A 15,871-nucleotide genomic window follows, 5' to 3' on the forward strand; every position below is an offset into this window, starting at 1 on the left:
TGGGGCCATTGGATTTGACAACATGACAGTTTATTTAGTTACCAATTAGAAAATGGAACAGTGCAGCACCCTAATAATAAAACAAAAATTTACAGAGACTATGTAAATATTAAACTTGAAATTGCTGATAAAAATCGTAGCATGTCAACAAAAGATTTTTTGTGGAGTCTTGAAAGTAAAAGGAGGAAATGTGTGTAAGTAGATGATGGTCACGCACATCATTCCTTCCAGCTGTGAGTACAAATTTGGTGACACCGTCATTTCCCTGGCCTGTGGATCCACCTGGTAATACAGTATCTTAAAAGTCATTTAAAATCTCATAAGATTGCTGCTGAGAGTCTCTGAGGAATGTCACACGTGAGACCATGAATGTGTTGTATACCATGGTCTGCTTTGACCCTTCCAAGATGCCCATTTCTCTCCACATCCCATGAGGATAACTCACAATTACCATGTCTGGCAGTACTTGCCCTGAGAATGCTGATGCCTATAACAAGGGTTTTATTTCCTGATGCTCCAAATAGCTTTGTGTATATTGGTGTCCTCCATGCATTGAAGCATGATGCCTTGTCATGGGATAAGAAGGCTTCCACTTCTCACAGAATCTCAATGGAAACTTCTCCTTCAGATTACACCTGTGTGCTCCCTTGCATAGATTCAGGAACAATTCCATGAGGCTTGGTGAGGCCAATACAATGTAAGTGTGACGCCATGCTTCAACTCTTTCATCCCTTCCCTACAGTCACTCATATGCAACAGCCCTCCCTTCATTTCCAGTTCCAGCTCTTTGATTTCATGAGAAATCCTTTCATTCTTAAAATAAACCCTTAGGGAAATTTGAATAATATACATTAGCAGTTCTAAAGATGTAGTCCACATACCTCTGGGGGATCCCTGAGACCCTTTCAGATGGTCCATGAGGCCAAAAATAATTTTATAGACAGAAGACCTCCTTTCATTTACAGTGTTTCTACATTGTCAGGAATTTTGAGGTCTCAGCATGAAGTGAGTCCTATTTATGTTCCCAACCATACTAACTCCTCTTAAAACTGCAAAACATTGGCAGGGTTTGCATGAGCAAAAAGAGCTCGCTGACTCAATAAGAATTCCATTGCTAAAGCTTAAAAGACTTTGGTCTTGTGCAGGAGGGTAGGGTGACTGCCATGTAACACAGAGCAGAGAAAAAGACCTCTGTGATAAGAGATGGAGCTGTTGGGACCCATTTGTGAGCCATTTGCCTGTGTTGCCCATGGAGTGAGACCTCAGTGTTCCCACCAAGTGAGTCCTCGCCACACTGCCCAGCCCTCAGCAAGAGCTGGCTGATCTGAGCTGGACCAGCTAAAGCCCATCTTTTAGTAACTTGGAAATGGGACAAAGAGGTTCTAGCAATTGTCCACACCTGACTGCATTGGCTATATTTGTCATCCAGAAGAGCAGCAGAGAATGTCGGTTTCCAGAGAGAGAGAGAAGGCTGAGACAGGCACTCCATGAAACAGAGAGGTAAGTGACTTTGTGGCCCAGAAAGAGAGCCAGCAAGAGAATCTCTGGGCTTGCTGATTTTTGAGTGCTCTCCAGCTCCTGGTTGCAGGATGTTAGGAAGTCTGGCTTCATTCCCAGTTCTTTCATTCCGTAAAACATCCATTTCTCGTAAAATCAATTTCTGTTTTTAATTTAAACTAAGTTGAGTGAGTTCTAGTCTTTAAAAGCAAATAATTCCTGAGGAAGTCAGAAATTGGTTACAGAAAGGGCTGCTACCAACCCACATGGCAACACTGAGAGCGTTTTTAAAAAGCTTCTGTTCCTCAAATTAAATATATTTGAAGTCAGTATATTATTTACATAACAATTGTATAAATTGTATTTTATAGTACATAATATTTATATAGCTATTATATAAATTATATATATAAAATTATTACATACTTGGTCGTGTATCTGGGTTAGTAGAAAGTATATTTGTTGTAACAGAGCATCCATTTTTTCCTTTCAGTGTTTCTGAAAATTCATTAGCTGTGGTTGATATGGAGGTAGAGGCTACATCAATATCTTGCTCTATCAGTGACATATCTGTGCTATAGTTTGCTGAAAGTAATGCTCTGAATTCTTTTTCTTTTTTTTCCTGGTATTCCTTCAAAATTTTATATAATGATATAGAATGGTGTTATTATTATAGTTCCTCTACTAACAGCTCTGTTTTTCTTCAATCCTGACATCTGCGGTAGAATAACACAGTGTGAAGCAGGTTCACCGTGCCCCGTTTCCCAACTTGTCTGAGTGTGGTGAGACACAACACCCACAGACACAAGTCATGTGAAGTAGGTTTATTACTTACAGACAGGCAGCAAGAGACAACAGAAACCCAGGATTCATTGCAAACTGGTACCCCAAGGTTCAAGAAAGCTGCCCAGGGTGGATGGAAGGTCAGCTGTTCATGCTCCACTTGCACCATGGCTGAGGACTGTGGGAAGCAGTCTGCCCTAGCTAGATTTTACATCCTGGGACACTGAATTCAATGGTCTCAGGTGTTAGAGCACATCTTGTTTCTGAGGTGGGGAGACTGGAACAGAGCCTGGGCTGTTCTAGCCAGTTCCCCACCTATCTCAGGATGCCATATGCCTAGCACATTCTATAGTTGTTCTTGAAAACTACACGTGAGAAAGGAAGAGAGGACTGGGTCGGTTCAGGGCCACCCAGAGAACTGTCCTGCACATAGCAACTCAGGATTTTATCTTAAATTATGTAACATTTTAAAACAAAGTAAAATGGAGAAATACAAAAGAAGGAGAATGTGGAGTTATTTGAAGATCGAGTGAAAAGACTTGTGTGTTTATGGATTTGGAAAAGGGAAAAAAAGGTTGTTCTTTGGTTTGGAGTATGAACAGCTGTGTAGATTGTGTGCTATTGACTGAGACTGGGAGATTGGGAAGGAGTTTTGGGGGATATGTGGAATAAAGAATTCTGTTTGGGCACTTTATGTTTGAAGTATCTAGGAAACAAGTATGTACAGATATTTTGAGTAGGCAGTTGTATGCATGCATGAGAAATTCAGGGGAAATGCCAGAGGTAGGTAAGTTTTGGAGTTATTGGCATACAAGCAATGTTAAAGGCACCGGCCTCTGTGGGAGTGTTTAGACGTGCAGGGAAGGCACAGGAACACTGAATTGAGACATGCAAAAATCGAGGTTGAAGAGAGGATGAGAGACCAGCAAAGGAAATTGAAAAGGAAAAGGCAGGTTGGTGGAAACCCAGGAAAGTGGAGCCAGGGTAGAAGTGAGAGAAGTCAGTGTTTCAGGTAGCAGAGATCAGCTGTACTGAATGCTGATGTGTGGGGAAGTAAAAGGAGTCAGGATGGGGCCATTGGATTTGACAACATGACAGTTTATTGTTCTTGGTGTGAGCAGTGTCAGTGGGTGGTAAGAACAGAAATCCCAGCTCAAGTGCTCTGGAGCTACCGTAGGATACTATGTCATGGTTCCATTCCTGTAGATACTTTTAATGTTCTGGCTGGAAGAGAATAGCACTATGATGATTGGAAAGAAGATATCTGGAGAAACCAATCCCCCCAGGATGCTCCAGAAAAGTCTCTTTTTGTGTCCTAGCTGGGAAAAGTGATGATATAATTACTCCATCATGAATTTCATAAAACAGAGGCTTCTGGTTGTCCACTGTCCACGTACATTGCCAGAGGCTAGGGCCATTAGGCAGAGGTCAATTGTTGAGCCCAAGTTCTGATTCTTTTCCTAGGCAATAGGAGTCTCATAGGTCAGACCAAGTTCTGTTTGTTAGTGCAGGCTAAGGGTTTTCTGGGACCAAGGTAAACATTGAATCATAGCCAAAAACATCTCCTAAATCAAACTTATTACAAGCTTACTGGTAATTTTAAAAAAAATTATGGCAACTCCAAAACCCCATGCGTGTTTTTTCCCATGCCCATTACATTACCTGTTATCTCTAGGTACTCTATCTGTACTTCTCTACTTTTCTCTGCAATTTTGGGACTGAGAGTCTGCTAATAACATTACTCAGTTTCCCTTGTCTAGTTGTCTTCTATGAACAAAAGGTCCCAGTGGAAGATCAGAGGATGAGAGAAGAAGGGCTTATTTCTTCCTTTCTGTCTCTGTTTCTAGGAACGTTCCTGGAAGGGGTTGTATCCCTTTGGAAAATCCAGCTGGGGCCCCCTCACCCTTGACTCTAGCACCAAGTGACACACTCCCATTTTTATATTCCTAGGCTCAAGAAATTTCATATCCTCAGTGTCCACAGTGCTAAGCATCATAAGCTATTTCCCATATTACTATTAATAATATCTGGGTCATCTCTCCATTCCCTTTTTCCTCTCAGATTTTTTAACACTAGTGAAGCAAACTTCTGCATCACATTCCCTCCATTTGAAATACCAAATTGGTTTCTGCTTTTTTAAAATTGTTATTTATTTATTTCAGGGTATTTTGAAGGTACAAACATTATGGTTACACTTTATGTCTTTGCCTCACCCAAGCGAGGGTTAAAGGCATGCCCTTCCCCCCTACAATGTTCCCCATGTCCTTTAGTTGTGGATTTACCCCCTACAATCCCCCTAATCCCTGGAGAGTATTACTGCCATGTGAGCACCCTAGTGTAGATCAGTTAGTACCAATCTGATGGCAAGTACAAGTGAAGCCCATTCTTCTGATCTTGTGGTGCCTCACTTTGGATAATGGGCTTAAGTTTAATCCAGGAAAGTATAAGAGGTTCTAGATCACTGTCATTTCTTATGATTGAGTAATATTCCATTGTATACATATACCAAATTTTAATAATCCACTCATGAAGTGACGGGCACTTGGGTTGTTTCCACATCCTTGCAATAGTGAATTGTGCTGCCATAAACATTCGGGTGCAGACATCTTTATCATAGAATGTTTTGTGCTCTTTTGGGTAGATGCCTAATAGTGCTATTGCTGGATCAAATGGTATTTCTATTTTTAGCTCTTTGAGGTATCTCCAAATTCTTTTCCACAGAGGTTGCACTAATTTGCAGTCCCACTAGCAGTGTAAGAGTGTTCCTCTGTCTCCACATCCTCGCCAGCATTTGTTGTTTTGGGATTTTTTGATAGAGGCCATTCTCACTGGGGTTGGGTGATATCTCATTGTGGTTTTGATTTTGCATTTCTCTAATGATTAGAGATGTTGAGCATTTTTTTATATGTCTGCTGGCCATCATTCTGTCTTCTTTTGAAAAGTTTCTGTTCATTTCCTTTGCCCATTTGTTGATGGGGTTGTTTGATTTTTTTCTTGTTGATTTTTTTGAGTTCTATATAGGTTCTGGTTATCAGTCCTTTATCAGATGTGTAGAGAGCAAATATTTTCTCCCATTCCGTGGGCTGTCTATTCGCTGTAATGATAGTTTCCTTGGCAGTGCAGAAGCTTTTTAATTTGATCAAATCCCATTTATTTATTTTTGTTGCTGTGGTGATTGCTTTGGGGTTCTTCTTCAAGAATTCCTTGCCTAGGCTGATGTCTGAAAGAGTCTTCCCAACATCTTCTTTTAGAATTCTTAAGGTTTCATTCCTTAGGTTTAAGTCAGTTATCCATCTTGAATTGATTTTTGTGAGAGGTGAGAGGTGGGAATCCAGTTTCATTCTTCTACATGTAGCTATCCAGTTTTCCCAGCACCATTTATTGAAAAGAGATTATTTTCCCCAGTGTATATTTTTATCAGCTTTGTCAAAGATTAGACTACCATATGTGGATGGTATCATCTGTGGATTCTCAGTCCTGTTCCAGAGATCAATGTCTCTGTTCTTGTGCCAGTACCATGCTGTTTTAATTACTATAGCCTGGTTTCTACTTTTTTAACTGAACCCAAACTAATCCACCTGGTGAATGGGGGTTTCTTTGGCATTCCAGGCCCAGGTCCAAGCACAAAGGCCAGTAGCAGACTGCCAAGCTGCTTGTCCTCAGAGTTGGTATTAAAGACACTGGGGAGTAAGGCCACTCATTGGGCAGAATGAAGGAAACACAATTTGCTGCCAAGGAAATGAGTCAACAGAACAGTGCTCATGAAATTCTGATATAACTCACTGACCAAGTTGTGTTGTTGTTCATGTGCATGGACTTGTCCAAGGTTTCTCAGTACTGGACAGCTGTCATTCCCAGACAACTGTAAAAATTGCCATCTAAGTCCAGACTGTCTAGACCACTGTTGCTTATTAGCAAGGATGCCCTCCTGTTGGCCCTATATGAAGGGAGAGTGACGGGAGAGAGTATGTTTTCCTGGACTGCAGACCTACAGATGGTTGAGCAGACACATAGGATGTGGCATGCTCCCCTGTGGGATAATGACAAGTGGGAAACGTACACCTATCCTTATCATCTTGCTGGGCATGGCATTGTGGGTTTCCTTTTGTTCCTCAAAGACTGTTCCTCAATTCGTTCCATTTGGTGCTTTGTAATCTGTCCTGATTCTTGATATATGACAAACAAGGACCCGGATAAAGCCAAACTTGCATGCTCAAAATCATAAATAGAGTATGAAATTATAATAACAATAAGGTATTACAGGTGACCCTTGAACAACATGGGTTCGAATTGTGTGGGTCTGCTTATGTGTGGATTTTTTTCAACCTAACTGGAATTGAAAACACAATATTATTCATGAGATGCGAAACCCTCCTACACAGAGGGCTGACTTTTCAATATAATCTACAAGTGTACTAAGTTATTTCTCAACTGGTTTCATGTATTATTTATCTTAAATTGTTGCACTATTTAATTTTTCAGAACTAACATTTTCATATCCTATTTATGACTCTTTCCTACTTCACATAACTAATATTCATCTTCTTATCTTTGAGAGTATTTAACAAGCCTGTCTAAAATTATTCCTTTATTTTACTAACAGTTTTCTGAGATATTCATTGTTGCTTTTGTTTTTTTTGTAGAAAAGATTATTCTTCTAAGAGTCTATTCATGTCAGCTTGTAAGTTCATGTGCTGTTAGAATGTCTTCCTGCTCTGACTTGAAATGCGTGTTGGGGAAAAGCTACAGGCTTGGCAGTACCTGCCATCTCTGCGAGTTTAAGGAAAGGGCAGGAGGGGAGACCAGTGCACACAGCCCCAGGCCTACATTGGCACTGGATGTGCTGTTAGATACAGAAGAATTCGCCTTTAAAGTCATCTTAGACAGAAGCAGCCTTAGAAGAGGTCATTTCCATGGTTTGATGTGAACCTTGATGTTTGGAGCAGAGAGGAGATGAAACATGAATGCCCGAGGAAAGCTAATCTGTCCATAACTGCTCACAACAGCCCCTTGCTCCAGCGGGACTTTTGTATGTCCATTGAGTTCTTTTGAATATTCACCTGTTTCCTCAAGCAGCCCAGTCTTGAGGAAATCTCTGTGGTAATGGGGCAGGCCATGATTGGAGGGAAGAATAAAAGTAGTACATCTCCTCCAAGGCCTTCTCTCATAGATGTGACAGGGTGGGCATTCTTAGCCAGAAATTATGGAAATAATAGAAAATAGAAATATTTCTAAGATGGCTAATGCCACCTTACCACCCGCTGTCCCTCTTCACCCTTTCCCAGGTGCTTCCAGTCTTTCTGGGGCTCTCAGGTTTTGTTTTAGTTTTTTAGATCCTTGATTCCTTCTGTCTTCTGTAGTTTCTCCAGGGCTGACTCAAGGGAGGGAGAAAGAAGAAATCTAAATAGGATTATTTGCTTTTATTAATAATTGTGATTGTTACTTTTGGGTGAATAGAAATTTTACTGTAACCAAATATTTTATTCTTTTAATTTTATTTCATGTTTCTTTTCCTTCACTTCAACCCATGTGGGAGATCTGGCAAGAGCATGTTAGTAACCCGTTCAGACATTGGTTCTCAGTTTGTGACTAGAGGGTAGGGGATATCTGTGTGGTGGCACAGAGCAGTATGTGCGTGTATGTGAATGCATGTGTATACTGTTGGAGATGCCAAGAGTGAAGAATTTAAGTAGCAAGTCACCTGAGAAGTCAAGCACAAGTGCTTGACCTTTATTTTCTGAAATAAATATTTTTTTCACTCCATTTATTTTCTGAATAGTAGAGCACTATTGAAGTTTTGTGAATAAGGGACCAATGTGAGAATAGTAGTATTTTCATTAGGTTGCAGTGTGCAGGATAAACTGGAAGAAAAGACGGTAGAGAACAGGAAGACCACGTACGAAACTATGCTGGCAGTTAGATGTGGGTCATGGCAGTGCAGGAGAAGAGAAACGTCAGAGTGAAGTTTGAGTACATACATCAAAGTTAGGGATAAAATGATTTTGCTATTATTTGAAGAGAAAATAAGAGGCACCAATCACTTTACTAAAAGAATATAGAACATAGAGAAAATAGTTTTTGATACAGAATGATAAGCATGGTGTAGAAGTAGAAAAATGGCTTTTAAACTGTAGCTTATGAATTATTATATCTCCTTAGATATATTTCAGACCTTCTGAAAGTCACTGAACTTGATTTAAAAAATTAATTATTGACAAATGTTAATATAAAATAACATACTAACTAAAATGCATAATACATAAATTTTAACTCATTGGCGGCCACCAATGGCATTAGCCTGGACTCCACACAACCCATTTTTTGTATGTATGAAGACTGAGCATAAAGCAGCATATTTCCTCTATTAGTACAAATTTAGAATTTTTATAAAATATTAATGAGAGATTCTTGCTATTCAAAGGTCTTTTTGTGAATTTAGGCCTCCTAAGTTGGGCTCACTGTTTGAATGGGGGCCCACTGAAAATTCAGGTGTTGCCAATGTGATGGTGGTAAGAGGTGGGGCATGTAAGAGGTAATTAGGTCATGAGGGCTCCTCCACTAATTAACAGATCAGGTGTCCTTATGAAAGAGCTTGACAGAGGGAGTTTGGAGGGAGTTCTTTCCTTCTTGACCTTCTGCCTTCCCCCACTTGAGAACACAGCAGCCCTTCCCTCCAGCATCCCTTCTGCTGTTTTGGAAGCAGAGAGCAGCCGTCATCAGACAACCAACCTGCCATATTCCTGGATCTTGGACTTTCCAGCATCCAGACCTGTAAGAAATATATTTATGCTCTTTGTAAATTATCCAGTCTTAGATATTCTTTTATAGTAGCAAAAATGGACTGAGACACTGTGCATGCAAAACAAGTTACAGAAATATAACTCAATTGTCATCCACAACTCTTTCATGTATGTATATATGTGCGTAACAAAACAGTCTATCACATTTAAGGACTATTCTGTTAATTTTAATTTGATTAAATACCAGGTTTCCATTTCAGATTTAGGTTACACAATGGAATCTTTGTCTAAAAAAATTTGAAAGTTGCTAGTTTTGAACACAGTACATTTGAAATTTTGGTAGAACACAGAGGAAAATAACAGAACAGTGGGAACGTGGGATGAAAAATTCTGTGGGGAATTTTGAGACTGGTGATTGATTTGAAAATAACTCAGATAATTAAGACTGTGAGAATGGATGAGGTCTCCTAGTGCACAGAGTGTACTAGGGGCTTCCAAGTTATGGAGTGTGAGAAGGAGGAGGCCTTAGGGTGGAAACAGAAAGGAAATCAAGGGCTTGGGGGTGCACCAGTTCTCAAACACATTAGATTATCAGGTCTTGCTCTGAGAAACCAACTAAAAGAGTCTCAATCTCCACTGAAGAAGTCTCATAGCTACTATATGTAAGTTGACTCTAAGAAAATATATAGACAATAAAAATTAAACTCCAGAGAGTTTAAGGAGCAGTTGAAGAAGACTCTACAACATCTGGCAGGCCTGCCCAAATGAGACTAAATGCACAACATTGCTTCTGTGATAAAGCCATGGTCCAAGAGAAAGTGTAGACAATACAACATCTTTTCCAACTGATGAGAGTGAGAGGGAGGAGGAAAGGGGTAGAGAGAGAGAGTGAGGAAGATAGAGAGGGAGAGGAAGAGAGAGATTTCATTTAATATCTGAGATAAAAACAAATCCTCATGCTATATTTCTTGTCTGCGTTATATTGAGTCTGGAGGTACACAGGAAAAGAATAATATTAATAAAATAGTATTCTACTGTACAAGTTAAAAGTAATACAAATGAGAGAAAGGAAACTGGCAACTATGATTGGATAAAACCAAAGAGAATAAATGAAAGATAAGTCAAAGGCCAACTGAGCACACAAGAAATTTATAGTAACTGGAGTTACATCAAATTTTTACAGATCAGAATGGAAATGAAAAACTAGGAGAGAAGAATGGTTTCACAACAAGGCATGTGGAAAGGAAGGAGGAAGTTCAATGAAATGAATCTGTTTCCATTTTCCATGCCGTGGAAGTGACTTTTATTTCTCCCCCAGAGGATGGGGACACTTATAATACATTAAGCTTCCTAGGCAGCTTTTGTCAGAGTTGGTATTTTTTTAGTCTCAATTTTTCTTCTGATTGGAGGAAGTATTTTGTCTTCTGTCTTAATAAACTGTGTTGAAAACTTGCTATTGAATTCTAGCCTCTTTCCTGTAAAAGGCTTAGAAATGATTGCATTGGGCTTTGGACAAGTAAACACTTCTCTTTCTGTTTATTTAATTTCAGAAAGCTTGTTTTTCTCTATATTGCATAAAAAGTAAGCTTTTTACATATATTTATGTATATACAGTCTATTTCAATACACATACATATTTAAACACAAAGAGAAAGACTTCAAGTGCTATTGCATAGAGCATGTCTCTGTGTATTTGTGTGTGTGTAGATGTACAATTTTGGAGGGTCTGGTGATGACGAGAATAGATTCTTTCATTCAGTAAAACTTAATGTGACACTTTCTAAGGATGGCACACTTCACAGTAGCGCATTTCTGCATGTAAACTGTTTCCAATTAAGCCTTGTCTAAACCAAACTTTGACTTTGAGACTTTCCAATCTAGAAAATAAATGCAAAGCACTCTCAGGTCATAATTACATTAAATTATCTCAACTTTCCTCTAAGGAATGCACACAAAAATAATCTCGGAGCTGGAAAAATTGAGTCGGAATGATGAATAGTTCTTTCAAGAATCTACAATAAATCTGAAAGCATGCACCTCAGGCTACCTCCCCTCGGCCTCTGTTCTGGTGGTGAAGCCCATCCAGCCTTTCCCTCCAGGACTTTCTTCATTCCAGAGGACAGTCCTTTGGGGGAGAGTCCTGTAAGTATAATGCAAACCTGGCTGCCTTCCATAATGTCCACTTAGGCCACAGAAAATAATTGTACATCTTTGTCCCACTAATATTCTGCCAACTGGGTTGAGGGGACTCACATTATCTACATTTAACAAACACTCAGCCAGGGGGTGTGGCAAACTTACTGCTTTAGACTACCCTCTGGACATGACATTTTGGGCCTGAATCTTTCTGTAGAATGTTCTACATTAGGCTTCCTTCTTAGTAATTTTATCAATAAGAGTAAAATGCTTCATGTTGAGTTTTTTGGGGTCATTTTCTATTTTTCTTTTAAAATGATTTCAATAGCTAATAATTTTTGCCATCTAGCAAAAATTTCAGATCCTAGGCAACATTTTCTTTTTGAGGACATGTACTTGGAACCAGGTATCAAAAGGATAATAATAATAATAATAATAATAACAGCAATAGCCAGCGTGTAGTGGGGATTTACAGCATGCAAAGAACTCTTCTAAGCACTTTATGTTTTAAGTCATTTAATCCTATAAGCATCCCCACGGGGTAGGCAATATTATTATCTTCATTGTGCAAAGGAAGAATTAAGGGGCAAAGCATCCCAATAACTTGCTCACGTCCACAGCATGCGGTGTTCTAGGGATTCTAAACCATGTATTTGAAATCCAGAGTCCAGGCTCTTCTCACTACTCTATATTGCTTTTCCAGGAGCATAAACACAAACTAATTAATTAATTAAATCAGTTTTATACCTTTAATTTAGTTTTTTTCTCTGATCCAAAGTTGAGTTATTAGAATAGCACTTTAAGAACAACTAATGCCATTAACGAATTAACAACAAAAAAGGTTATTTATTAGTAAGATTTCATTTTGTCTGTTAAAAAATCCAATAATTATCAAACATTACAGATCAAACCAATAGATTACTATGGTTTTTTTAATTAAAGGGTGATATTTTAAAAATAAAAATGCTAGCTTGCTGGAGAAGATCAGAATGTGGATTGAGGATTTTGAAAGATTTGGGTGCTTGGATATATTGGAGGCAACCCCGTAATTCCTAAACAAAAATAAAAACCTCTGATAATTTCTGGAAGAAATAATAACTACCGAGGTGTTTTTACAGCTGTTCAGAGCTGTTAAAACAACATTGCATGCATGTGGCACAGATTTAAAGAATATAAAGAAGTGTGGTTGGGTTACAGGAACAAAGGAATGGTACCCAGGGTGGCTTAGCGGTGTGACTATGGCTGATTCATGTCCTCTCTGTAAAACCTCTGGGATTTTATTTCTGTTCTCTGCATGACATAAAATAAGACTCTGTATTACTAGTGAGTGAGTTGTTAATGAGTAAAAGTGAAGGATGAATCTGTGCTTCTCACACTGAGGAATCTCACTACATGGAAGGTTCTAGGAGGGCAGGAAGGGCCTGTGCTTTAGTCCTTGACACATCCCTAGAAGCCAGCAAAAGTCCAGTACTGAGCAAGTGTTCAACACAAACATGTTGAATGAATGAATGAATGAATGCTCTCTTACAAGGGTACTGGCAGGAGAACTATTCAGACTATCTAGCACAGATACAAGAATCTGGGTTTAACCAGAAAGGACAAGGACCAAATTTGCAGCTTGTGAAATCCCTGAGAATGGACGGGCTGGGTTCCCTAGAAGCAGAGCCTGATAAAGGAATCACGCACAAATAATTTGCTAAGAGGGCACTCTCGGGAGACAGAGAGGGGCATGAATACCAGCCAGGGTGCAACTTCAGGTGAAATCTAGTCTTAGCCTGATGGGAAGGATTCACCTGTGAACTGCACCACAGAGTTTGTCTCATCTTAACGGAAGGGAACTGGGCTTTCACAACCTCATTATCAATTGTCTGCTTGGGGCTTATAAACCTAGAGGCAGAGGCAGCAGCTTCACCCAGAGAATTCCTCTAGAGAAGACGTCAGGTTTGAGCCCTGCACTCACACAGGCAGCAGCTGCGGATCTGCACAGGGCACCAGCCACATCTGCTATTTCTCATTTTGAAATCCTCAAGCCATTTCCTTTGGGCTGCTTGAAATCGGAGAAAAGGACCTTTGAAAATGTAGGAAAACAGAACAAATATGGATAAAAATGCCACATTTTATCTAGTTCAGAAGATAGCGCTCCTTAAGGACATGTGGGGTAGGTTAGGTGCGTGCTCCCTCACTTCTGCACTGAAATCATTGCAGCCTCACTCTTTTTGGTCCAGTGGAAAACTGTTTTGGAGGCAAATCATACGGGCATGAGGTAAGGGTGAGAGTGACTATTAAACTATCACAAACTGCTCTGAAGCTTTGGATGTGAGTAATGGCCCTAAACTGTATGTGCTCATTTGCTTATTTTAGTGGGATATCCAGTGCTTGTGGAGAGCTAGGTGGCTGGTTTTTTTTTTGCTTTTTGCCTAGACACAGACTGTTCTATTTGCCTTGTAGTATTTATATAGGTGTAATATTTATGTTAGACGTATTTGCTGTAGTGTACATTTTCCCTTGGCCAGCTAAGAAGAAATCAACAGCTGTGGGATTGCTCATGACAATACTAGAGACTAGATAATTGATTTAGTGCATGGGACTTCCAGAGCAGAAGGTATCCTTAGAAGAAGTACCTTGAAGGGACACAGATCCTACTGGGAATATACATAGTGTTTACCTCGAGAGTAGTGAGCCAGTTGTTGTTCCTTTCAAGTAGGCAGGTTACTATTATTATTATTATTATTAATATTATTATGGCTGGAGCAGCTCTGAGTAGAGCAGACATGATTATAGCAATGTAGCACCAATATTAGTTCCCACTGCTCGCGTGCTAGGTTCTGTCGATATGGTTGTGATGACCTGAGAAGTATTTTGTTCCTATGGAGTCAAAATCCCCTTTTCACATGGATAATGTTTGGAATTCATGATAGGGTGGAAACGCAAGGATCAGAAGGTCCTTTTTAAGTATTGAAAAGGACGGCTGTTACGTTTTGGTTTTTGTCAGCAGAGTCAGTTGGAGGATGACAGATCCAGCAATGAATTAAATTCAGAAGAGAAGCTGAGAGAAAAATGAGCAAGAAAGTTTGTTTTTCCTTACATGGCAGAAGATCTTGAGTGGTAAAAGGTAACAGAATGAAGCTAATGAAGAATATGTTGAAAACCCTTTATTTAGTTAATAGAGGGTGTCCAAATAAAATCATAAGCAAGATCATAAGTGAGCAAAGAAAAAAAATCCTGGGGAAATCAGAAAATTAACCTCATTCTGTTGTCTTGGATGGAAGCAGTCTACGTTTGCCGAGAGTCTTGGGAGGGCACCGTTTACCCTTTGCAGCTGTCTGCTGCTGGGTGATTCTGAGAGTCCTTAGTTTAAATTCTAATGGGTGGACACCCAACAGTGTAGCGTAAATGTTGTATGTCTTTTTATTTGGGAAACGTGAATCTAAGAATCAGTATCTTGTAGCCTTTCTGCCATGTCAGTTGTTAGAAGTACGTGGAAATGTTCCTTCCATCATGGTTCAAGGGTGGAGTTCTCCGATGTTTCTCCCTGAGCACCAACTTTTCAGGCTTCAGATCATGCAGGCGTTGCTTAGGGAGTTGTTCTAAAAATGGAGCTTGAACCAGTTGGTGATAAAACTGGAGGTATTGTATGAGCCCCTTGCAGTCTTTAAGCACATCACTTTGCAAATTGTAGAATCTGAGGTTGGAAATGAACTTCTCAAACACATGGGATAGCTTGTTTTTAAGTCAGGAGTAAATAACATGCGAGTATTTGAGGGAGTTGGTCTTGTTGCTATCAAGTCTAAATGGTAATATTTTAGTCCTTGAAATTTCAAGGATTTCTGAGAGCTTTGCTTATAATAGTTTTAGAATTCCTGTGGTTCTCTGCACTTTTCCTGATGATTTTGGATGAAAAGGACAGTGAAGTTTCTGAATAAAAGATTGAGGTTCATAGTGTTATCTAACCGTAATACCAGTGAAATATGTGCCCTGGAGAGATAACTAATTCTCACCATCCCCACCTCTCCCCAGATAGAGAAAACGAAATCAAGCAATGATTATTATTTATTAGTATTATGATTGCCACCATTAGGGCTATACCTCTTTGGCCAGGAAAGCTTTCAATTCACCCTAAGAATAAATAAAGAATAGCCAGAACATATTTATAGCCAATTGCTTGGGGCATTTGTATAAAATCCATCTGGAAGTGTTCAAGGCTATCGTAGGCTTCAAGGCTATCATTCCTTTTTGTATCCTACCTTTATGGTTTTGCCAGGATTCTGTTAATGGCAGGTAGGACATGCATCAGGGATTTTATCGGCAGTACCCTTAAAATTAGACACCGATGTTATATTTAAATTGTTGACAATCTTTCTCTGACATTGACAGTAACATCATGAAGCATTTTTGCTCAACTCTACTTGAAATCCTTTGGTCCAGGAAGTGGCCATCTTTGAGTGCCAAAATTTATCCCGTGTACCATGCACCCCACTCTTTTCCAGTGTTTTTCCTCTGAATCATGAGTTTGTCTCTGACAGATAACCACAACCTCTGAGTTTCTTCAAGCTATACATTTTTTAAGTGCTGACAGGCTCAATCACTCTGGCAAATACTGTTGCTTATCATAGTAGTTAGCTGCTTTGTTTAGCTTTATTTCTCTGGAGTCAGGAAAATCCTGATATCCCCATGAATGGTAATTTGTTTTTGACCAAATAAAATATGAGGTTATA

Source organism: Propithecus coquereli, unplaced genomic scaffold (assembly GCF_000956105.1).
Source record: "Propithecus coquereli isolate 6110/MARCELLA unplaced genomic scaffold, Pcoq_1.0 Scaffold228, whole genome shotgun sequence".
Classification (NCBI taxonomy): Eukaryota; Metazoa; Chordata; class Mammalia; order Primates; family Indriidae; genus Propithecus; species Propithecus coquereli.